We start from the raw sequence: 24,697 nt of genomic DNA on the forward strand, positions 1-24,697 counted from the left end.
AGGTTAGAAAAGAGCAGGTCCCCAACATCCAGGGTCCCTCCCAAAGAGCCCACAGAAGTAAAGAGGAGATGAACGAGAGAAACGGTTTATTTATACACACGTAGGAGCCAACCAGAAAAGTAACTACCATGTTAAGTGGTGAAATTTGAAGGCTTTTTTTTATCAACCTAACTTAATAGGGCAAAGGGAGAGGAGAAAATTGGTTTCCATGACAGGTTTTCTTCTACATCTATTGAATCTCAGGTATCTTCAGCTAAAGTGCTTTTGTATTAACCGTGGGTTCCATCTGACTTTCCATTCCTCGAACTTTGTTCTTCTTTTTTAAGATTCACTCATGTATTCTGAGCCCCTGGCTTTTCCACGTGAATTTTATATTGATTGTCAATTCCTGGAAAACACCACCTGGGATTTGGGTAGGCATACTTTGAATCCTTACATCTATTCATGGACTACTGTCATCTTAGTAGAATGAAGCCTTCTGCTCCATGAATATGGGATTATTCTCTGTGAATGTAGGTCTTAATTTCTCTTGACAGAATCTCTCATCTATTGTAATCTTCAGTGTCCATGTCTGGTACTTCTTCCTCACCTCTATTGGATGCTGATTCAGAAGAGACACGACCTCCTGGAGAACCTCTGCTGCCACGGAGCTGACATGGAACTGAGTCCTGAGAAGGCTTTATATTCTTTTAAAAATAGGATTAATGTACTTTAATTACTCCATAGATGAGCAATGAATGGGTCACATTAACATAGGATTTTAATCCTTTTAGGATTAGTAGAGTAATAAAGACACAGTATGAAAAATTGAAATACTGCCTAAAAGAGAAGAGATTTGTAATTCCCACCCACAGAGGTGACTGTCATGAATGATTTGGTGCTTATGTCTCAGTCTCTGTGTCTCTCAGTATGTCTTTCTCAATCTCTGTCTCTCGCACACTCACAATCAGATCAGTTTACATCTATACTGATTTCACACATATGTGGTCATGCAGATGGGACCCTGGATGCAGACAGTGGGTCTGCATACTTCCACCCTGAGGCCTCCCTTGACATTGGGTTGAGACCAGACACCCACTTTTCCAACTGCACAGCATTCATTCATCCACATGAACCAGAACGAGTGGACCCAATCCCCTCTCCATCAACATTAGTGTTGCTTTAATTCCGACTGTTGCAACCAGTGCTGTGATGAACACCCTTGAAAAGGCATCTTTGAATAGGTGTGTAAGGATTTTAGTGGGATGAACTGTAAGGATCAGAACTTCTGGGGAAGAGATGCGTCTGTGGCCCTTTGATGCGTCCTGCACCCTGTTCTCCTGAAGAGGAGCGTCCCTTCACTCTTCTCTCCAGGGGATCTGCTGGAGCCTCTGCCTGCTTACATTGTCACCAGGGCTGGTTGTCACCTGACTAAAGACCCGCCAGTGTTATGGTGACCGGTGTTGTCTCTGCAGTGTTTCCGTCTGCCTGTGTTCTCACCTGAGAGGTCAAGCATCTCTAACACACACTGGCCACCTTCATTGCCTCTCATTGGAACTGACCATGTCTGTTCTGTTTCTGTTTAGAACACTGCGTTTTGAAAGATTTTTGGACTACAGGGATGGGAAAACTTTCTCCAAACTTGAGTTATGAGCAAAGCTTTTTCCAGGTTGTGGTTTGTCTTTCAAGCAGTTTTTCTGGGCTTTTGCTAATTTTTTTGATTTGTTTCGTTTTGTTTTTGCCACAGGAAGAGCTAAGCATCTCCCTTATGTCTTCTGGCTGTGGTGTCACAGGGGGAACAGCAGTGTCTACCCTGAGATTATGCACAGAGTTACTAAAAGGGCTTCATTTTGTACATCACATCTTTAATCCCCCTGTATATCCCCTTAAAATAATAAAAATGCTGTTTCAATTGAAAACTGAAAAACCAGCAGCCCCTGCTGAAAACATGTGGGAAGGCACAAAAAGCCAACTATCATAAAGTTTCATTGAAAGGGAACACCCAGCAGAGGTAAAGACACGCAGAAGGAAAGAGGACTTGGGGTTGTCAGGGGCTGGGCGAGGAGGGAGGGTAGTGCGCTCTCTGGATCCATGGTTTCACTTTGAGGAAAGAAATAGTGTGAAACTAGATGTTAGTGATGGTCTCACAACATTGTCAATGCCCAAAATGCTCATGAATTGCACAATTTAAAAGGGGAAAAGTCTATATTTTATTACATGAAACTCTAAAAAGAAAAATAAAGGATGCCATAAATGATGTGAAACAAAGAAAGGAAACTAAAGAAAACCAAACAAAAACATCTCCAGCGGAAGGAACAGCAAGTTTGGGGGGGGACTGACGGTGGGATTTTGGAGTACATTTTGTAGAAGAAGGTGTGGGTGGGTGCAGAGGGGGCTCTGCCCCAGGGGGTGGTGATGTCTGAACTGGTTCTCCGTTGCCCAGCAGTCCAGGTGCAGATGCAAGTTCAGGATGAGCTGCAGGAGTGGCAGGAGGGAGCTCGGGGTCTCCTGCTGGATCCAGATCGTCCTTTTTTTGGTCTCTGACATCTTCCCCTGCCCCTGCCTCCTCTGTAACTATTGGATGTGGAGAGTGTTTTAAGTCTTGTGGAAGAGCTTATGCTGTGAGAGGAAAAATTTATCCACCTGACTCCTTTTCCATATGCCTCTTTAAAGACAGAAACCTTCCCAGAGCTTTCCAGACAGCTCCCACCCAGAAAGTGCCCACACGATGTGTTCTGTGACTGAATTCTTCCAGACAGGTGGTCTGAGGCCATTTTTTGCTCTGGTCCCAACGGTAGCCTCTGGGGACACCTCCCTGTGTGGCCCAGCCCTCTCCCCTCCCCCACCTGCACACATGAACCAGCCCTGCCTTTCTGACCTTCGGGCTCTGCTTCGGGGGCTCCTGGTCCTCCAACTTACTTGCAGCGATGTGGGCACGGTGCTCCAGGTCAGAGCCGGGTGTGCTGAGTAACCCGTCTGCCCCGGACAGGTCCCTGGGGGGAGCCCTGGGTGTTGTCTGGGTCAGAGGCCTGCCCCACTGATTCCTGGGCCATGGTGGTGGGGACCCCTCATTATTCAGACCCACCTGGATACTGCGCTGGCCCTCAGAAGAGTGGCACATCAGCCCTTCATTTGGGGAGGGGGCGCTGGTATTCTTATTCATCAGCTGCTGTTCAATATATGGTATCTAGTTCTGCAATGACAGTGACCAGCAGCTGACCCGGCCTGGAAGTCTCAGAGCCCTGCCCGGCCAGGAACACTCCTGCTTCTGTCCACTCGACCCTCTGCTGCCAGATCAGACCGAGACTTTGTTCAGCTCAGACACCCGGGAGGGAAAAGACATACCCAGAATGCATGGGCTCCAACTTGGGCAGCAGGACCCTTCCCTGGCTCTCCACATCCCAGCCAGCCAGCTTTGCCCTGGGCTGTGGATGTGACCGGCCCACCAGGCCTCTGAACTGCTCTTGCTTGAGGCAGAAACCCATCCCCAGCATGACTGCTCCACCTCCACCAGCCAGGACGGGGCCGTGGGGATACCTGGGTGGGATCTGAGTGGTGGCCCGGCCTGGGCGGGCCTGCTCTGGGCCTCCCTGTGTTACCTTTGGGTCTCTCTGGCCAAAAGTCCAGAGGAATCTTGGGTGAGACATGACCCAGCGCCGGCAGTGTTGGTACAGCCCCTCGCTGCGGGCTTTCCGGGAGCTGCGGCCTCGGGATAGTGGGATGCAGCAGAACATGCCTCTGTCTCCAATCAAGTGAGCTGAGTAGGGACTTCTCTACAGAGTGGGTGCCTGGTGACTTTGGTTCCAAGTTCTGTTGGGCTCTATTGCCAGGGAAGTGAGGTCACTTCCTGGGGTCCACTTACCCAAGCTTCCTCCTGACACATAGCTCCCCAAGGGCCTTTCTGGGCTGCCAATCTCTCATTTCTCACTCCATGCCATGTCCACACACAGTGACACCAACTCAGCCCCCCTCATAGCCCTGGAGAGGCCTGGATGCAGCCAAGGCTGCAGCTCTGAAGACACAGCTGGGTTCAGACATGGCTCCCCCCACTCAGCAGTGCTATCAACATGGAAAAGCCATGTTCCTCTCAGGGTCTCCCCAATCTCCCATCAGCACACTGGGGATCATTCTGGCCCCTGTTTCCTAGAGAAGCCATCCTGTCTCTAGACCTAGAAACACCTACTGCATCTGTCACCCACACGGGCTGGCATCACAGGGATCTCATGAACAGACTCAGCAAATGAAGGACCCCACAGAGGGCTGGCGGAGCGCAGAGCAAATGCCACACAGGCCTGGGTCTGCCCTGAGGTCTGGAGAAAGTCTCTTTCCTTATTGCTTGCTTCCCAGCTCTCAGTCGTGCGACTAAATTTAAATACAACTCTGACATCGTCCGCTCTGGCATACAACCTCCTAGGTCATTCTGTCATGTTGACATACAGGCCCAGTGTCCCATCTCGGCCTCTGTGGTGGGCTGCCCCACAATGGCTTCATATTTTTTGCCTTCTGTTCCCACGCCCTTGTGTGATCCCCACACCCTCCTCTGGAGGGTGGATGGACTTTGAGACCAGGTTCTGACATGCAGACTGACTTGTGAAAATGTGCGTGAGTTCCACTCCTTCACAGCTCCAGTGTTCCTTCTCTCTGTCTCTGTTTCTCAGTGCCTCTCTCTCTGTTTTGTCTCTCTCTCTGTTTCCCTGTCCCCCTGCTTCTCTGTGTTTCAGTCTGTCTGTCTCTTTTCCTGTATGTATGTGTGTATATATTTATGTGTATATGTGTGTATTTATGTTTGTGTATTTTTCGGGCCCAGGGCAGGTCACTTCTGAAAATCCCTTGATGACATATTGATTATTTTGAATTCATGTTACTAAAGAAAAATTATCTTTGAAAATTGTGCACTTTGGTGGGATCTTATCTAAGGACCAGCACTGCTAGGGAAGGGATGTTCCTGTGGCACTTTGATGTATCCTGTACCTTGTTCTGCCGGAGAGGAGCGTCCATTTGCTCTTCCCTCCAGGGGACCTCCTGGGGCCTCTGCCTGCTCACGTTGTCACCAGGGCTGGTTGCACCGGGCTAAAGAACTGCCAGTGTGATGGTGGCCAATGCTATCTCTGCAGTCTGTCCATCTGCCTATGTCCTCAACTTACAGGTCGAGCATCTCTAGCACACACTGGCCACCTGCACTGCCTCTCGTTGGAACTGCCTGTGTGTGTTTTGTTTCTTTTCAGAACACTGGGCTTCAAGAGGTTTTTGCACCACAGCGATGTGAAGCTTTACTCCGACCTTAGGTCTTGAGGAAAGCTTTTTCCAGGTTGTGTTTTTTCTTTCCAGCTGTCTTTCTTGGCCTTTGTTTTCTGCTTTAGTTTGGTTTTATTTTGCCACAAGAAGAGCTAAGCATCTCCCTTCTGGCTCTGGTTTCACACTTAGAACAGCAGTGCCTACCACGAGATTATGCACAGAGTTACCAAAAGGGCGTCATTTGGTACGTCTCATCTTTAATCCATCTGGATTTTCCTCTCAAAATACAAAAATGCTAATTAACATGAAAACAAATAAACAAAAAATTCACCCGTCCCTACTTAAGATATATGGGCAGCGAGAAAAAAAAGCCACATTTTATATGATTTCATTGATAGGGAACCTCCAGGATAGGTAAAGAAATAGAGAGAGAAAGGGATTATTGTTTCTCATGGGCTGGGGGAGGTAGGATGTGGGGTGCGCTTTGTATACAAGGTTTTAGTTTGAGAAGGCAATTGTCTAAACCAGTGGTATTGTTCTCACAGCATTGTGAATGCACTTAATGCTCCTTAAAATTGCACAACTTAAAATGGGAAAGGCTAAACTTTATTCTTATAAACTTAAAACAAAAATAGAATATAGTATAATAAAAAAGAAAAAAATCTGACTCCATAGAAGATCGGTCATTTTGGCTTTAACCCTGTGCCCTCTTTTCTAGGCTTAATCTTACTAGCTCTGCACCTTTTGTAAAACAATGTTGCCTTTAGCCTGAAATATACAGGAGAGCCTGTTTTCAAGGCACTGATCTTTAAGGATATTAACACTTTTGCACTTATATAAAGATGACAAGTTGCAGAATAGGAAATAACTTTTGTTTTATTAGAGGTTTTACAGAGGCACTATGACCTGGTCTACGTAGACAGCTTCAGACCAAGATAATGGCAGACTAATATCTTGGAGAACCATCTTCCCCAAGTCAGACTTTAGGCTCCTTTTCTAGTAAATAGGGGAGAGGCTGTGGTTGGTTGTTGCAAACTTGTTCGTGTAGGATTACTTTGTTCTTTGGAATCCTTTGCAGCTGTCCACGTGGGTCAGATCATGGTGTTCCTGTAAAACCTGCAACAAAACAAACTTTTTCTATTCTGCAACTTGTTATCTTTATAGGAGTGCAAAAGTGTTAATATCCTTAAAGGTCAGAGTTTTGAGAATAGGATCTTCTGTTTATTTCAGGCTAAAGGCAACATTGTTTTACAAAAGGTGCAGAGCTAGCAAGAGAAGCCTAGAAAACACGGCAGAGGGTTAAAGGAAAAGGCACAGATCCAATATGGAGTCAGATTTGTTCTTCTTTATTACAGTGCCTTTGGGTGAGAGCTAAGAGTATGATTCCTGGGTGGGTCCTCTATTGTCCCAGGATGGAGTTCAGGCAGGAACCCTGCCAGATTCACCATGACTTTGGACCTGATCTCCCGCAGAGAAAGTGACAATTATTGGATTAAAATTACCTGTCAAAATCCCTTCAATTGCCTGTAAACTATACCACAGCAGGGGATGTCCCATTGGCCAGTCAACTGCCAGTCTCCCCTGATGCAAGGGACCAGCGTCGCCGGCGGGCTCCATGGTGGCCAGGCAAGTGCACCTTCCTACTTTTCTCTCCAGCCTTAGCTTCCTAACTTTGACACTTTAAAATCTCCCGTCCCTCTTCCCTCTGGCCTGGTGTGAATGAACAATATCCCTGCACCCACCTGGGCTGAGGCCAGGCCACACACACAGCCCCATGCACACAGCCCACCATCTGCTGTCTACCCCTGGGCTCAAGTGCACCCTCTGAACTCCCCCACCCCAAAGGTCCGCCTGCCCAGTGCCTTCGCCCTAGGGGTCAAGACCACCATCAGGACCATCAACCACCCAAGGCCCACAGGCCAGTGGCTGGCAGCCTGGGATCACCTTGACCCATCGGGTCAGATGAGACACAGAGTGCGGGAATCAGGGTGCCAGGGCAGGAATTGGAACCGCCTTCAGCCCAGCCTGCCTCGCCCTGTAGCCTCAGACATTAAATATGAAGGTGCACACTAGGCTGGATCCCCCACTGGTGGCAGTAGTCATCATTCCTGGAGCCCGGATTTCCCCACCCCAACCACAGGGTGAGGGGTGAGGGAATGAGCTCAGGTTAGGGGTGCGCTCAGAGTGAAGGGGATCCCATGGTGAGGGGGTACAGGTTGTGGGGTGTGGGGCCCACTTAGAATGGAACTGACCTGGCTGAGAGGTGAGGGTGACAATTTCAGGATGTTGGGCCTCCTGTGGTGAGGCATGAGGGGTAAGCTTGTGGGTGTAGGGGCCATAGGTTAGGACCTAGCAGGTTGGAGTGTCAGGGCAGGGACCTCGGTGTGAGGAGAAGGAGCCCTGTCTTCAAGTTCTGGTGGGAGACTGGGCCTGGCCAGGGGTGGGAGGGTAGTAACAGGGAGGGGAAGGTGAGCAGGGGAAGTGGGGCTGGTGGGGTGTGGCCTGGCACAGGGCAGTCGTGGTTCTAGTTCAGTGCCAGGACCCAGTCGGTGGCGGGGTGAAGGCTCTGGGGATGGAGACCCGGCGGGACGAGCAGGAGGGGCCCCACCTGGCTCCTCCCGGCCCTAGTGGCCTGGTCCGGTAAAGCAGGAGACCCACCCGAGCAGTTTGCGCTGCAGGGGGGAGGAGGAGGCGCGCGCACGCGCAGACGCACAGATGCGCGGACGCCGGAACCCGCCCAGAACGCGTGGAAGCTGGCGGGAGCCGGTTGTTCCTGGACCAGCTCCTGGAAGAGGAACACGGCCTGGGGTCTGGGCCGCCGCTTGCCCTCGGTTCGGCTGCCGCTGCTGGGCAGTTAAGGGGGCGCTGGTGGGGGCGCGCTGCTCGGGGAGCCGGTGGGTGACACCTGGGCTGTGCGGCTGGGGAGGCGTACAGGGAGGGGTGCGGAGGTGAAGTCCAGGCCGCGCGTCCCGTTAGGACCCTGAGGCGGGTCCCAGCCGCCGCTGTAATTCGTGGTAATCCCGCTATTAGTAGTTCCTGAACCCCGCGTTTTTGCCGCCGCTTATGTCCGGGTTTAGGAGAGCAGGCACAGCCCCGGGAGTTGGGAGGGCACCGGACGGCTCTGGAGCATCTCCGACTGGCCCTCAGACAATGGCCTGCTCCTGGAAGGCGGGTGCGGTGCGGTCGCGGGGCCTCGGATGGAATGGGGTCTGCCCCATGAGAGCCCCTGGATTTGCTCCCATCTTCCCCTCGGCCTGACCTTGGGGGCGGCCTCTAAATCCCCAGGATCTTGTGACTCAGGTTACAGGTCAGGCTGCTCCTGGGAGGTGGGCGCGGTGCGATCAGTGTGCTGGAATGGCTGCAGCAGCAGCGGGAAGTGGTTGCAACCCCTGCGCTCTCACAAGGCAGCCCCAATCCCGCCATCGCAGCCGCCGCCTTTCCCTGACAGCACAGCACCCGCCTTCCAGCAGCAGGCTGACCTGTAACCTGAGTTCCACGAACCTGTGGCAGCAGAGGCCAAGCTCAGGCCATGTGCTGGGGAGTTTGAAGCAAATCCACTGGCACACATGGGCGGACCCCATAACCAGCCACTGCCTTTGACCACACCGCGCCCTCCTCCTGGGAGCAGGCTGACCTGGGGTCCGTGCCTGGAGCAGCAGAGGCCGAGCCCTGGACAGGCCGTGGGGGAGATGGGGGCAAATCGACCAGCTTGCCAGGTCGCTGCCCATCTCCCTGCCGCTACCCCAGGTTCGTGGACCACTTGTTTTCAAGTCAGTGGGTTCCTGAGATACAGGAGCGGTGCAGTCAGGAGGAAGGGTCTGCAGGGAGGGGTGCTGCCCGAGGGGGAGCAGGTGGACTTGCTCCCATCTCCCCCAGGGCCAGACCTGGATACGGCCTCTGCTGCCTCAGGTTTGCAGGACATATGTCATGTCAGCCTGTCCCTGGGAGGAGGGTTCAGGTTACTCGGGGCAGCCTCAGTGGCTGAGAAGGATTTTAGAAGTGGGCTCTAGCCCAGCATAACTAAATCCTTTCTTCTCTTGCTTCCTCAGTTGGTGGCTGTATCGGCTTTTTCATTATAGGTTATTGCTGGATAATGAACATAGTTTTCTGTGCTATACAGAAGAAACTTTATTTAAAATCTATTTTTATATATAGTGGCTAACATTTGTAAATCTCCCAGATTTATCCCTTCCCATCCCCTTTCCCTGGTAACCTTAAGATTGTTTACTAAGTCTGCAAGTCTGTTTCTGTTTTGTAAATGTGTTCACAGTGTCTTTTTCTCTCTTTTTTTAGATTGCACATCTGAGTGGTATCATTTGGTATTTTTCTGTTTCTGGTTGCTTTCACTTAGAATGACGATCTCTAGATACATCCATGTTGCTGCAAATGGTTTTATTTTGTCCTTTTCATGGTAGAGTATTATTCCAGTATATAAATATACCACAACTTCTTTATCCAGTCATCTGTTGCTACATTTAGCTTGCCTCCATGTCTCAGCTATTGTATACAGTGGTGCTATGAATACTGGGGTGCAGGTATCTTTTCACATTGGAGTTCCTTCCAGTTATATACCCAGAAGTGGGATTGCTGGGTCATAGGGTAAGTCTACTTTTAGTTTTTTGAGGGATTTCCATGCTTTCCATAATGAGTACACCAAACTGGATTCCCACCAGCAGTGTAAGAGGGTACACTACACTCTTCTGCCTCTCTAGCATTTATCATTCATGAAATTCTGAGTGATGGCCATTCTGACTGGTGTGGGCTGATACCTCATTGTAGTTTTGATTTGCATTTCTCAGTTTATTAGTGATACTGAGCATTTTTTCATGTATCTATTGGACATTTGTGTCTTCATTGGAGAAATGCTGGTTTAGGTCTTCTGCCTATTTTTGGATTGAGTTTTTTTTTGTTGTTGTTGTTGTTAAGTTGTATGAGCTGTTTATATATTCTGAAAATTAAGCCTTTGTTAGTCGTATCATTTGCAAATATTTTCTCCCATTCATAGGTTTATGTTTTCTTTTACTTATGGTTGCCTTTGCTGTGAAGGAAATTATAAGTTTAATTACGTCCCATTTGTTTGTTTTTTTCTCTTATTTCCATTGCCTGGGTAGATTGCCCTAGGAGAACGTTGCTAAGATTTATGTCAGATAATGTTTTGCCTATGTTTTCTTTTAGGAGATTTATCAAGTCTTGTCCATCTGCAGCTTAAGCCTGTACTCTAGATCTGTGCTTCAGTTTTGAATTTTGAGCTTCTTAGAGAACACCTACTCTTAGCTCATATGTCAGATTCAACATGTCTAAAGCTGATTTCATAATCTTTTTTCTTGCAGCGTCTCCACTTATTCAGTGGGATCATCATTCTTCTGGTCTTGAATAGCCAAAGGCTTGGAATGGACTTTGATTCATCTTTCTCTCACCACCCTCCACATTTTGTCAGCTTCTGGAACTGTATGTTTTTGGTTTCAAGTGTCTATTCTGATTGCTGATACTCTGATGAAGAGCTTTCATCCCTGATACATGAATTTTCCCTTCTGTAGAATTCTTGGATATTCTCTCACCTCCCCTTTTCAGTCAACCTACCATTTTGACCTTCCAACATCTAGAGTCAAGTCAAAGACTTACCACAACCAGTTCTCAGACAGGTAGGCTTGAACCTTCATCACTTTGGCCTTACCTTATGTGTTCCAATCATTATGTGACTTAGCCTCCGAGGGTAACCTGTGCCTTATTAAAAACCAGGAGTCACCAGTCTTTTCCTCTCCAGTCCTCAGTTAAAACAGCTTAGAATTGCCCTGAGAACTAGTTGAATCCCTATCCCCTTCATAGAATCTTCCCTATTTACTCCAAATACTTCTAGCTCCTCTTTGTATTCCTGCACTGTTTATGATCGGTAGCCTGTTATCTTGGCTTTGAGTACTGACTTGGTACCATTCCTGGGTGGTTTCCAATGTGTCTCCTCACTGAGCTGGTAACTGGAGAAGACTCCATTGTTCAGCCTCCTTTATACCCTCACCCTGCTTAGCATCGGGCAATAGCAGGCATCCAGGCAGTGCTAAACTACTTTAGTTATTCGCAGGGGTGGTGGTGTGGAGTATAGCTAATAACTATTAATTCAGTGTTGCAATTAAAAAAGAAAGCCAAGAAAATCCATGGAGAAAAACTTTATCTCCATGTTCAGCTTAGCGCTTTACCTCAACAGTTTTCTTAACTCTGTGTTTACATTCACATAGTGTTCAGTGCTTGTACAGTTCCCTGAGGCAAGCAGGTGAGATGTCATTATGTTTGACTTTCACGTTACATTTCATATTGGATATATTTGTGCAATGACAAAACCTTCTTTTATAAGTAAACAGCCGGAAGCCCAGAGAGACTAACAGCCTAACCCAGGGTCACCTGTTTAGTGTTTGGCACAGGCCAGGACCGCGGTTCACATCTTCCAGCTGCTCCTCTTCCAGTGCCTTTTCATTCCAGTGCTGGGAAATGTAGCCCCATCAGCCAAACGGCCAAGTCTCATTGCTGCCCCTTTACCTGCCAGTGATGGCAGTGCTACAAAACGTGGCAAAGGAAAGGTCAGAAATAGGAGTGATAAAAGACATGGAAGTGCTGGAAATGGATCCTCAGCCTCTTCCTCCTTATTTGAGCGCCTCACAAGTGTCCCACTCTGACACTGCTGTTCATTGATTATAACACAGTCTTTAAAATCAGACTGATCTTTTGTAGGACATGCTTTTATCCTGGTCCCTTTCCTGCTAGTAGTCACCGTCATGGGCAGAAAGTGCCTGACTGTGCTCTGTTTGTCACGTAGGTGGGAGGGGAAGTGGGAGAGTAAGCGGGTTGAACTGAAGCTGAGCTTTTTACAGCTCTGTTGTTCTAGGACCAGAGCAGTTCCAATCCTGCTTTCATCAACTCTCCACCTCTGAGTCCCAGCCACCCACTTCTGCCTGCTTCCCCACATGCCACGTCCTGGGGGAGGACAGTGTGGTTGGCAATGCCCCCTCCACCCTCCGCCTTCCGCCCTGGGAGGTGCAGGAGTCTGCTTCAACTTTTGAGCTGTTTTGGTAGTTGGGCTTTTCCAGCCTTTCTAGGCATCTGCTTTCCAGCTCTGGGAAATTGGAGATGTAACTTAACCATACAAGTTCTATACTAATGTATTCAGTGGCATTAATGTGATGTTGTCTTTAAGGTGTTCTGGGACTGGATAGGAGGTTTTTAACACAGGATGCTTCACATCCAATTCTAAAGGCCTACAGGATGCAGGTGTAATTCAAGTTCTTACATGGCTGTAAGGCAGACATGGACATTATTTTATAATATGACCATATGTTCATAGATTACGGTTAGTCCGCCGTCTCTGTATCTAATAAAAGTTTAAATTCCAAACGCTTGAAGAAAATTTGCGGACCATGTCTTTTTGCCTGTAACTAGTTGCAAAAACTGAAATCAAGACTCTACCACAAGCCAGTGTTTCCCAGTAGAGAAACCCTCTACTTTTACAACCTCTAAGTAATGCGGTGGTTCTTTGGGTGAGATGAGGGATGCCAGAGTATTTTGTTGGGACACTAGAGTGGCATGACAAGTATTCTGGGACTGGTTACAGTTGAATCTCTGCTTCCTATATCCTGGACTGATTACAGAGTCAATGTTAGTGCGTTAACCAGCTTCTGAATGCAAGGGTAGCTAGGAAGACAACAGAGAAAATAGAAGGATATAAAGTAATGGAGAGACTTCAGAGCAGTACAAATGTTGACTTTGACACCACCAGCTGCTGACGTGAACTTGGCAGGAATTTGTGAGAAATGGTGGGTGTCACTGCAAGCAGGAGTGTCCTGCAGATTTTGGGGTGAACAGGCAAAGGGGAGAACAGTTATTGTGACCACTCGGGGGCTGATTATTTGTGTCCTGAATGTGAAAATGTCTGGTCTCCTGTTCAATTTTGCAGCCACAACTTCACGTGATTCAGGGCATTATTTCCACCAGAAAACCATAAAAACATAAACAACCTCTGTTTCCCAAAGTGTTCTCGATCTGAGATGATTGTCCTGTGGTGGGAGGTAAGTGGGCGGTGGGTCCTATTACATCACTCCCTTTCACTAAAAGTCTACCTCGCTGTTTTTCACCCTACTGAAGAGGTGCTGCCATTCTGTTACACCTAGACCTATAAGACGGGCTTGCCTGAATCCTCAGGTGAATAGGGATAGTTATGTGAAATTTTAAATAATTGCTTGGGTCATGTGGTCCTTTGTTCCCTCCATTGGAAATCACTATTCCAGAGCAAATAGTATGAATCTATATAAACTATATTGTTTGTAAGATGTCTTCAGAAGTTTTGCAGTAGGTTTAAATATTTGCTTGGTGATGTCACCTTGATTGTTTGAAGGAGGCAACACTCACTAGGGGCTTTGTTGGCTCCCTTAGAGTTCCCTTACTGGCAGTAGAGTGTTTGTAGGCAGAGTTAGAAATTTAACTGTGCTGAGAAGCCAAATTTGCCCTCAGCTGGGAATTGGCAGAAGAGTCAGTTATGGAAGGAAGGCTTTAGGATTATCTGGTAGCAGAGTTGTGGGATCCAAGCACTGGGAAACCTCAGCTTTTGTATAGTATGTTCTGTAACAATAGGCTATTGGATAATTTTAACACTTGTTATGGGATGTAGAGTTGGGGAAAGACTTAAAAGTGAAAGAACCTTAAAAAAGAATCTCCAAATATTTTAAAGAAAACAGTACTCAGATTGAGAGCTTTCCTGGAAAAGACTAGTTCTTCACTTCACAGGGGAAGCAGGGAGAAGATGTAACTGCACTTACGGTAACTTAAAAGGTAAACCTTACCCTCCCACTTAGCTGTTTCCTGGTGTAAGTTCATATTCCACATCTGTAGTTTTAGACATGATGTGTCATTTTCTGGTACTCTATTCTGCTTCTGAGTGAGAGACTGACGCAAAGTCACATAGCAATTGAAAAATTGCACAAAAGTCTTTATTGTTAAAAATGTAGATATGTGGCAGGGTGCTGCATTTGCAAATGACTTTCAGTACAGAGAACACTTAAAAGAATGCAGTGTTATTTCTTTTTTTATTCCTTTAAGCCTTTGAATAGAAGGTTTTCTTTGCAGAGTTTCTGGAGTACATCAGAACAAGCAGGAACTAAAAATACCTTTAAGAAATCACCAGTATAGATGTTGCTTATAGTATGGTATCTGTCTTAAAGTTAACTCTTTAAAGCAGGAAGTTGTAACTCTCAATTTCTTAAGCAAATATAAACATTCTTGACTCATAATGACATTCTTTGTGGGGTGAAGCCGCTTTTGCTTCCATTCTGAGCATTGAAAGGCCTTCAAGGATAATTCTACCAGTCCTCAATATTTTATTTTCCCTCTGTTGTGAACTTGTTATTAAACTTGAAGCAGATATAAATATCATTAACTTGCTACATATGTAGATATTTAGTGTTACATAGTCAGAAAGTTTGTGTACATCACACGTATCTACATAATTCCCCAGTTTCCAACTGTGTTCCTGATGAAAGGATGGTGGGAAATGGCATTATGGGGATATGTCTTACAGTACAGTGTTTCCCCTGTTCCCTCTACCAGATCTGGATGTTCTTTCATCTTTCGGCTTCTAGAATTTCTAGCTCTTTTTCTTAAGACAGGTGTAACTCTTCCCCCTTCTCACACAAACATGCGTACACACACACACACACAATCTGCCGTAGGGAGTAGCGTGCACCATCCCATTCTCCGACTCCAGCTCTGATCCCACCCACTGGAGGCAGTGTCTTGCACGAATTCATTTGTAAGTTCCTTTTTAAAACTCGAGTGGTCGGGAAATAGGACTGATATCCTCACCTAGTAGGCAGGCCCTCAAGGATAACTCCTATGGTTAATGCCAGGTTATCTTAATGTTTGAGTACCTGGGTTTCATGGCTTCCTGTACCACCTGTGTGACCCATGATTCGCACAGTTCTGTCTCCCGTTAGACTTTTTCTCTCCAACTCTGGACTCTTATAATATTCTGCTGATTTGACATCTTCACTTGGAACTCTGATATCTTAAAACCAACGTGTGTAAAAACTGAGCTTTTGGTCCTCCTACCCCCCAAACTGGTTCTTTATGCAGCCTCCCCCATTCAGTTAGTGGAAACTTAATCCTTCCAGCTGCTTGGGTCAAAAAACTTGGAGTTATTCTGACTTTCACTGACATACCACATGAATTCTGTCAATAGATCTGGTTTAACACTGCCTTTAAAACATATCCAGAACCAAGCCACTTCTCACCATGGCTCCTGCCTCCACTGCTGCTTCCCTTCCCTGAGCCACTGTCCTCTCCTCCTCCATAGCCCTTCTCAGTAGCTTCCCACCTTTCATCTCTGACCCGTTTGCACTATTCTCACCCGGCAGTCAAGTGAGCCTTGAAAACCTAAGTTAGATTGTGTCGTCCTTCTGCAGTGCCTCCCCATTTCACTCCGGGTAAAAGCCACAGTCCTTACAATGTCCTCCAAGGCCATACAGGATCTGCATTGACCCTTCTCTGCAGCTCCAGCTGTGCCCCCATTCTGGAACATGAGACATCACGCTGGCTTTGGTGATGGTTATTCCGTCCACCTGGGACTTCTCACCTCCTAGTCTTAATTCTAACCTCAGTTCACAGTGTGCCCTGCTCTGGTATTTAATACAACATCACCCTCATCCTATACCCTCAACTCTCTTTACTTTGCCCTTTTTACTTTTTTCCATGGTTCCTCTTTCCTAGCATGCCACCTCCTCTGCTGCTCTGTTGTGTGAATTGTCATCTCCACCCCCCACCCCAGCTAGACTCCAACCAAGCTCCGTGAGGACAGGACTTTTGTTTTGTTTATTGATCTTTTCCTAGTGCCTAGAGTAGTCCTGGGTACATTGCAGGCAGTCAAAAATTATTTGCTGAATAAATTAAAAGGCTATTTTAAAAATGAATAATCCTTTCAGGAACAGGTGAGGAAAGGAAGCTGCATGAAGGAAAATGTTGCAGTAAATAATGATATTTGCCTGTTGTAGTATGTGTGATATATATATATGTGTTTTAATCTTAATTTGGTATCTCAGTTTCTTAATTTAATAGCTGTATTAAGGTGTAATTTACAGGCCATACAATTCACATATTATAATTGTACAAGTCAGCCATTTTAGCTATTTCTAGAGTTGTTCAACTGTGTCCTCAAAAAGTCCCCTTGTGTCCGTCCATATGCAGTTCGCCCTCCCCTCAGTGGCACCCTGATTTTATTTGTTTTTGTTTTTTTTGGCAATCACATCTTAAAAGAATAATTTACACAGCAGTACTAATATAGCTTTGCACTTTTAGAAATGACACACTTAAATATGAAATCAGGAGTCATTGCTGAATGTAGGCAGCAGTATCAGACATCGGTGAGAAGAATGGACTTGAGTGTCAGACTGGCTGCGATATTACCCAGCTCCACCATTTACCAAGTTACCCAAATTATTTTCTGCCTCAAGCTCTTTATCTGTTATATGGGGGTAATAATAGCAGCTTACAGAATTGTTGTGAGGATTAAGCAAACAGGGAAACAAAATTTAGTATAGTGGCCAGCTTATGTTATTACCTAAGAAATAGCCTTGCAGGTAGAGAGCAAAATTCAAATCAGTTTCTAAAGTATGTGTAAAATATGATCCAGTTCCTGCCTGGTTTGTAAACACATATGCCTACTGCAGAATATAAAAGCAGGCTAATTTCCAACAGAAAAGATCATTTCTCAGCATTTCTTTCAAAGGTAGTTGCAAAATAATTTTTACTAAATTTTCTGTGCCCATCTCTGACAGAGCTTTGACACCAGGGAAGTAATTATCTACAATTTTGTTAAAATGATGCTGACCATCAGGAAGTGTTCCAAATTATATTTTAGCCTTTATGTTGGGAAATATTGTGAAACTTCTTCTAAATTAATGGGGGAGGGGCATTCATTGTAGCTCTTGTAGCCTGATAAGGCTTCTCTAAATTATCTTTTTTTAAATTTTAATTAAAATAATTAATTAATTTTTTGCAGGGGGTGGTAATTAGGTTTTTATTTATTTTATTTTTATAAGAAGTTCTGGGGATTGAACCCAGGCCCTTGTGCATGCTAAGAATATGATCTTTCACTTGAGCTATACCCCCCTAAATTATCTTTAATAAGGTCTTTTTCTCTGTTTTGTTATTTTCTTTTATGTACAGATGCACAAAGCAGGGTCATCAGAAGCCTCTCAATTCCAAAGATGATTATAGTGAAAAACATTGCACAATGACAGTGAATCCTTGGAATATGAAGAAAGATTGTAAAGTCCTGAATGAATTAAGAAGGAATTGTTACATTAACTTACATGTAACCATGGCTCTCTTACCTTTATTTTTCATTTTATAATGAAGATATTCCTCACCCGTCAAGGTTGCTTTGTTAGATATAGGGAATATCTAAAGCCTTTTCTGGAAGTTTTTTAAATAAATAAGAGCAGGTAATTTATCAGAAGTGTGAATGGTGTAATCTGCTCTGTCTAGTATGGTAGCCACCAGCCACATGTGGCTATTGTAAATTGAGATGTTCTATAAGTGGAAAATACATAATAGATTTTCAAGACTTTTTACAACAAAAATAATGTAAAATATTTATTAATAAGTTTTAAAATTGTTAATCACACTTTTGAAATGATAGTATATTGGATATTTTGGGATAAATATAATTATTCCTGGAATTAAGTACACTTGTTCCTTTTTATTGTCTAAATGGGATTACTGGAAAATTGTGACTTGCACTATGTTTCTATTGACAGTGCTGGCTTCTAACTTATTGCAAATAATATGAAAAAAACTTTGATTAAGTATTTTATAATTGAGTAGTTGATTTCCATCATATTATTTTCAGGTGTACAACACAGAGGCTCAACATCTTTATATATTATATTCCATTTAATGTCACCATAAAATAATGGCTATATTTCCCTGTGCTGTATGATACAGCCCTATAACCTATCCATTTTATACATAGTACTTTTTACCTCTCAATCCCTTACCCCCTTCCTGCCTCCCTCTCCTCCTTCTCCCCATTGGTAACCACCAGTCTGTTCTGTGTACCTGTGAGTCTATTTCTGTTTTATTATAGTAATTAATTTGTTTTATTTTTTAGATATACATATAAGTTAATAAATAGAATATTTGTTTTTCTTTCTCTGACATATTTCACTTAGCATAATACCCTGTAGGTCCATCCATGTTATTGCAAAAGACATTATTTAATTTTTTAATGGCTGAGCAGTATTCCATTGTGTGTGTGTGTTCATGTGTATATATGTGTGTGTATATGCGTGTATATATGTAAATATACATATATATATAATATACCACAACTTCTTTATCCAGTCATCTGCCAGTGAACATTTGGGTTGTTTCAGTGTGTTGGCTATTGTAAATAGTGCTGCTGTGAACACTGGGGTGCATGTGTCTTTTTGAATTATATTTTTCTCCAGACATATACCCATGAATGGGATTGCTGGATCACACGGAAGTATATTTTCAGTTTTTTAAGGAAACTCTATACTGTCCTCCATGGTGGCTGCAACATTTACATTCCCACCAACCGAGTAGGAGGGTTCCTTTCTCTCTTAAAAGGTCAAAAATTCTCTACATTTATATACTTTCCTTACAGTTTAGGACACAATTTGGCAAAAGCCAGATAGAATTTAATAGGAGTAAATACAGTATTTTTTCAAATGTCCATGCATTATGGATAGATATGTTATTGATGAGTTGGTTCCCTATTTTTGTAGATGCAGAAGTTTTTATAGCTTCACAGACATTTCAGTCTTGCAGAAAGAAAAATGTCTTTGCATTTTGCTGAACTTGTCCGAGTGGCTTTATGGAATTTGGTCCAGGCCTGCAGAGGTGAATACACATCCAAACCTGAACCATTTGAATGTCTGCAAGATTTTAAGAGTCTAGAATGTCATATCTGGACTATAACTCTGGTGAATGACATCAGTGAGTGGACTCAAGAAAACTCCATTTGAGTGCAAAGCCTTTCATAAGCCAAAAAAGGCTTTGAAATTGTGGCAAAGCCAGAGACTTTTGTGCACCACATATGGCCACAAACCCATGGGGACAACCACAGGCCTTCTGGAGTGCCAAGGGAATTCCATGTGAGGAGTCCAGCACTCACAGGAATCCAACAAGTCCCTGCCAGCCAGAGCACCTTCATTGCTACTGTGGTATTTTGAGCAAATGTCTTTTCTTCAGGTTTAAATTGGTTTGTTGTTTTTTTTTTAATAAAAGAAAATCAAACAACTTCTTGTTCCCTTGGTGAAAGTAAAAGCCTAACATTTTCTGATTTCTTTTGACAGAGAAAACTTGAGCCTATGAATCTAAACTCATCTGTGATGGTCTGCAGCTGGGAGCAAGCAGATCAGTGTCAGTCCCTTTGCAGCCGTTGGCTGGGAGCCTGCATGTTCCCTGGAATGATATTTGAAACATGTCACCCTAGCCGTGCCTTCGCTCTGGACTGGGAGGCGAGTCAGTCAGAATCTGCATTATGGAATGTATGTTTCAGATCCAAAGCTAGGAGATCTTTTTTAATAGCCAGAGAATGTAGTCATAAATATATCTATTAATGTATTTATGCAAGAACAATTTTAAAGTTTTTTTATTATAAAAATTTCCCCCAAAATTGAAAATGAAAGAACATTGGAATTAAAATCCAATGGAATTAAAAACAGTGGAATTAAAAATCATCTGTACCTTAGTTATACATAAAGAATCTTAAAATCCTTCTAAACATTTTTTTGTTCAAATGTAGATATTTTTCCCTTCCAAAAATGAAAATTATTATTTCACAATTTTTTCTTTTTCCTTTTATTATATATTCCATATTAATAAATATAATTCTTTTAAATCCCTTTTAATGGCTGTTTAACATTATATTGAACAGATATGTAAATAGTCCTAGGTTTAAGAAATTTAAAAAATTGTCATTACAATGCCCCTGCAAAGAATTTTTTCGTGTTTCTATTTTTAGTTACTAATTTGGACTAAAAGTTAACAAGTTTACTTTTCTTCATCTAAAACATTGGTTATTTTATGAATGAATTGTAAGGATTTTAAATAACTTTTCAGTAATTTCAACAAAGAAATTAACTTTAAGGCAAAAATGTATGATGGTTTGCAAATCTATTTTCATTATATCTTCACTTTTACCAGTGTCATATCTGTGTGTGTGTTTGCACAAGTGCTTTAACTACCAGCAATGTAAGAAAAATCTGTGTACTAAAAATGTGAAAATAGTTTCCTGGTTTGTGTTTTCATTCTCCCAATATAGGTTTTGGATGACAAGCTTGTATTTGCAAATGTACACACCCTGTGGGAGGTGCTCTGTACATACGCTGAGATACTGTACATAAAATTGCCTCTGAATCCCAATCATCTGAAAACCGTGTCCTCAGCCTTTGATACCTTCAGCTGTTTTATGAAAGTCCTCCAAGTGGATGAAAGTATCAACAACCGGAACAAGAGTTTTTCATTGCCCTATTTGAGAAGAGCTGCGTGAACGACTTTTATATTCAGGATAGAGATACATTCATCAATCCAACCACCAGGAGCCTCACTGTAAGTCTAAACCGAGTTTAGCTGCTGTCTTGGGGGTGATTTAGAACCTGCTGTTGAATTATAAGTGATTTGGTTTTGTTGGTTTGGCTTGGTTTTTAAAAGCTGCCCATAAAAATGAAAAAAGAGAAAGAAAAGAAATATGCCTACAGATTCCTGTTAGGATAGTAAACAGTGGCTGGTTATTTACCCTGTATAAACCACACGCTTTCTTAGAATCTATTTAGGTTTACTTCATCCTTTCTCAGATCAAGTATCAAGTAAGGGACAGTTTTAAAAAAAAATTCAGGATTAACTGGCTTGTGAGCTCCGGGATCTGCAAGGCAGCTTTCCCTTCCCATGGTGTAAGTCAAATGGCAGAAATGAAATAAAGCACTTCATGTATCCTCCGGTGTTAACAGGAAAAGGTGAGTCTTCTTGACCTTGTTACTTCCTGGGTAAAATGAAGATAATATGTCAGGAGTCGACAAGCCCATTTAGGGCAGGAACCATGTTGTCTTGTTCACTGCTGAATCCCAGGCACCAGGAAGGCTGAGTTTAACAAGTGGGTGAATGAATGAACTGTAGTTCCCCCAGAGTTACCATGTGGGGCAGTGTGGATTAGCAGCTAAGAGCATAGACTCGAGAGGTGAGGGTACAGCTCAAGTGATGGGGCGCATGCTTAGCACGCATAAAGTCCTGGGTTCAGCCCCCAACACCTCCTCTAAAATAGACAAATAACCCTAATTACCTCCCCACCCCCCACCAGAATTACCTTATTATCTCCCTGCCACCAAAAAAAAAAAAAAAAAAAGGTAGAAGTGGCCAAGAGCATAGACTCAGGCTGGAACACTTGTGCTGGTTTCTCGCTGTCTACCTTGTAAAAGTCATTTAGCCTCTGTGTTTATCAAGTTCCTCATCAATAAAATGGGGATAATAATAGTACCCACCTCGTAGAGATGCTATGGGGATTAATGAATCTGCTTGAATTTTAGAACAGCCCTGGCTAATAGTAAGTACTATGCATTTGCCAGCTCTTTTCATAATTACTGACAGATGTTATTATCAACCAAAGAAGTATTAGTTCTTTGTAAAGGAAATGCATGTTAGACCATTTCATTTATCATTTTCTGTAATTCAGGCTTTTTCCCTCTGAAATACCATTTTCTGTCTGTGCACTAGTAAATCACAGGGCTTTCCAAATTTCATCTGTCTGAGTTCTTGTCATGATGACAGTACTGCAGAGTTTTGACATTTTTTAGGGACTCCATCTGAGATGACAGCAACCCCTCAAATTCAGAAGCACTTCTCTAACTGACAACATCTCGCATGAAATGAAGTTTGTAAAATGTAAGAGCTTCAGACGCTAAATGATGCCATAAATGCAAAGATGTTATATCTAAGCTCTTTAAATAAATCCTGTCATTGAAATAAAGGAAATACTATATTATAGCGCTCTATGACTTTGTTACCTTGCTATCCGTTTATCTGACTCTCTAAGACAAAAGAAAGCAAAGACTGAGATTGATCATTACTACTGTGTGGTACACGTAATTGTGGATGAAGACCATACTGAAATGCACTGTCTAAGATACTAAAATGGACACTAAACAGCTGCTTGATGCACATGCATGAACAGAACAGGGAGCTGGTTGCAGGGAGCAGACACTGAGCTTCCTGGATCAGAGACTCAGCATAGCAGTCCAGCCCAGCAGTCCACATGTTTTATATTTATATCCCAGCAAAATTAGCAGTGAGAGTCTGAAATGAACTTTGGGGACACTTGCAAACAGCTGTCATGATTACTAATGTGGGACACCAGGATTCTACAGTGTTTAGTTGGCATCTGCACACAACCATTTCTTTTCCACTAAAGCCTGTTGTAATTGCTGGTTCCACATCCAGGCTGAGGAATCATCTCATGTGGTGTTTGGGAGGGAGGTAAGTGGAGTCAGGACCCATGCTAAGGCTGGGTGGGTAATAATCTGGTTCTAGTACAGGAGAAAGGAAAGTAGGTCAGGTGGGAAGGAGAATGACTGGATTTAAATTTTGTTTCTTGAGTAAGCTAAATATATAACATCATGTCAAGTTTCTTTATTGTTTATATTCCATGTGCTGTCACCGAATAACTACTGAATTGTGGGGACAAAAAAGCCTGGGTTTTAGAATTGACCCTGCCCCTAAACAGCCAGAGTCCAGGTTCCTCTGGGTGTCCAAGGAGGGGGCTGCTGCCTCCACTGAAGCAGTTTGGGCACTTGGGTGGCGTAGTTTTTTGGCTGTGGAAGACTGGCCCGGTTGTAGGACATTAAGCATCTGCAAGGCCCTCACCAGGTACCCACGGTGGTCCCAGGACTGTAACATCCAAGTGTTCCTTTCCAGCCACGTTTGCAAATGACCCTCAAGGGGTTAGTATTAATCCTCGGTGAGAATTATGAAAAATTATATGGTACCTCCATCCCTTCTGGCAAAGGAGGGCCCCTTATTTACAAATGACCACAAAGTGTTAGCACCACATTTTATTAGCAGAACATGTGAACACGTGGTGACAGTGACGCTCACCTGTTTGCTTCTGCTTCCCAGTGCAACTTCAGCCTCCATCAGAGGACCTCAGCTGCCCCAGCGAACAGGGCCTTCTGTACAGGGAATGTACTCCTCCTCGAAGCATAGACAAGAAGCAGCCCTTAGATCTCATCAGGTGAGCTGTTGTGGAGAGCACTCCAGTGGGAAGGGCTCAGGGTTGCCCTCATGGCTTCTGAGTGTGACAGTCCTCCAAGAGTGTTACCAACCAGGAAGCTCACAGGAGCTCTGAGCTTCGTTGCCCCAAGTTTTTACTGGAGACTTTATTACAAAGACATGATTTATTGGGTCACTACTGACATGGCTACCCCAAACACTAACTGTAAGTCAAAGCCCTAACATTTGAGCCCCTACCTCTCCTGATGGTCAGTCACTTGTCACAAAGCTCAAAGCCCCACTCCTCTAATCACATGGTTGGTGTCTCTGGCTGGCCAGTCCCCATCCTGAGTTATCTCATGAACACAAGCCATCCAAGGGTCCACCATGAATAGTAAAGACACTCCTATCTTGGGAAATTTCAAGGCTTTAGGGGTTGCCGTCCAGGAACTGGGAACAAAGACCTACCAAATTCTTCATTAAACAGGAGTAAATGTTAGGTTTCACTTAAATTATAAAATAAGAGAAGTATTCTCACTGCTTAGCTCTATCTGCTGTTCGACACCGTTTCACTACACCACGTGACTGTAATGTCGCGCTCAGCATGTGTATTCTCAGAGCATCAGCGCCGGCTGCTCCCCGGGAGCTTATGCTGTTTGTGCAAGGCTGCTGGGAGGAGGGAGGCCAAGGACAACTGAGCAAACAAAAATAATCGGGCTAATAAGGAAACAATTTCAGATTGAAATGAAGGAAATAATACAGTGTTGAGATGGGAGACTTGGGGGAAATGGAGTCAAGAAAGCTATCTTTGAGAAGGTTACATGTGAGCTGAGATGGTGATAAGGAGGCTGGTCTTTGAGGATCTGGGATAAGTCACCCCAGGAATAGAGGCAGCTTGTCCATTGCCCCGAGGCACAAATGTGCTCAGCATGTTTGAGGAGATACTGGAGCCAACGCTGGTGAGAGTGATGAGACGCGAGGTTTAGAAGGGCATCAGGAGCACGGAAAGTAGTGTAGACTCTAAGTGCAGTGAGAAGCAGTCATGATAGTTTAAGCACTAAGGTAATTTTCTCTCACAATTTGCAAAGATAATGTGGAGAATGAATTGCAGGGACCCAGGAAGCAGGGAGGCCTGGTCGGAGGCTCTTGGAGTGGGCCAGATGAGAGATGGTGGGAGCCAGGGAGAATGCGTTTGGGGAGTGGAGCTGACAGGATGCAGTTA

The 24,697-nt window shown here is 44.3% G+C and overlaps 1 long non-coding RNA gene across 2 annotated transcripts; it reads left to right on the top strand.

The window, feature by feature from the left end:
- Positions 1 to 10,308: 10,308 nt before the first annotated feature.
- On the top strand, positions 10,309 to 22,232 carry LOC141574168 (uncharacterized). Of its 2 annotated transcripts, XR_012500846.1 has the most exons (5): positions 10,309 to 10,856; positions 17,413 to 17,560; positions 19,569 to 19,763; positions 20,540 to 20,826; positions 22,065 to 22,232. It is a non-coding gene; the product is annotated as an uncharacterized LOC141574168 (long non-coding RNA). The 2 variants fall into 2 exon arrangements; XR_012500845.1 differs by lacking the exons at positions 10,309 to 10,856; positions 17,413 to 17,560; positions 22,065 to 22,232 and adding an exon at positions 17,600 to 17,690 and having other exon boundaries at positions 20,540 to 20,905.
- Positions 22,233 to 24,697: the final 2,465 nt, after the last annotated feature.

The sequence above is a fragment of the Camelus bactrianus genome, chromosome 20 (genome assembly GCF_048773025.1).
Source record: "Camelus bactrianus isolate YW-2024 breed Bactrian camel chromosome 20, ASM4877302v1, whole genome shotgun sequence".
NCBI lineage: Eukaryota > Metazoa > Chordata > Mammalia > Artiodactyla > Camelidae > Camelus > Camelus bactrianus.